Source organism: Brassica oleracea, chromosome C9 (genome assembly GCF_000695525.1).
Source record: "Brassica oleracea var. oleracea cultivar TO1000 chromosome C9, BOL, whole genome shotgun sequence".
NCBI lineage: Eukaryota > Viridiplantae > Streptophyta > Magnoliopsida > Brassicales > Brassicaceae > Brassica > Brassica oleracea.
The window spans coordinates 39,482,957-39,483,945 of record NC_027756.1 but is presented as its reverse complement, the minus strand read 5'-3'; positions in this window follow the sequence as shown (position 1 = coordinate 39,483,945).

Genomic DNA, 989 nt, shown 5'->3' with positions numbered 1-989 from the left:
ATAGGGCTTCTCTTCTTCATCCAAAGTTACCCGGGTAACTAGTATAATTAGTATACTAGGATAACTAAGGTAACTTTGGTTTAACCCTTGGAAGTTACTCGGGTAACTAGTATTACTACGCCATGTACGGCCTCTTCATCATACTCAACTCCTCATGTCTTTCTCTTCCCATATATTTATCTCATCTCAACATTTCGGAACCTCGTGGATATCGATTTGGGTGGAGACGCTCTTTCATGCCGGACTGTGCCCTCCCACCCCTCTTCCTTAGTCTTATGCGCTCATAGACGGTTTGTTGATCTACAGCTGCCGGTGCATGGTGCTCCTCTCTCTTCTCTGTTCGTGTGAATTTGTGGTGCAATGAATCCCTTAAAATGGTCTGTGGTGTTCTGGTGGGTCATCGATTCGTCGGTAGTAGCTCTCCACTAGATAACAGTGGAGTCACTAGTCTTGGGCATTCGGTTTTCATTCCGGTTTGTTTTTCGGTTCTTTGGTTCTAGAGGTTTAGGATTCGTTCGGGTATTTATACACTACAAGAAAACACAAGTTTAGCGAGGAAACTTAACGAGAAAAACTAATCCTCGTAAATTTACGAGGAACTTACAAGGAAATATAAAAGCAGCGCTATTTCCTCGTAAAATAACGACGAAATTATTTCGTCGTAAAGTCGATGTAATGTCACGTGGCTTTTACGAGGAAATACACTTTCCTCGTAAACTCGATGTAAATGTAGCGTGTACTTTACGAGAAAATATTTTACGTCTACTTAGCGAGGAAATTTTGAATCCACCAACTTTGTAGTTGTAACACGTTTTTTTTCGGCCACCTAACTAAATTTTGTCGTAAATTCCTTGCAAAATTACAACTACCAGATTCGGAAATTTCCTATAAATATGGACGTTTGAACATCATTTTAAACACACCAACAAGAAAAAAAAAGTAAAAGAAAAAAAAATGTCGGGCTCCGGGAATATTTTCGAGTTGCGGAG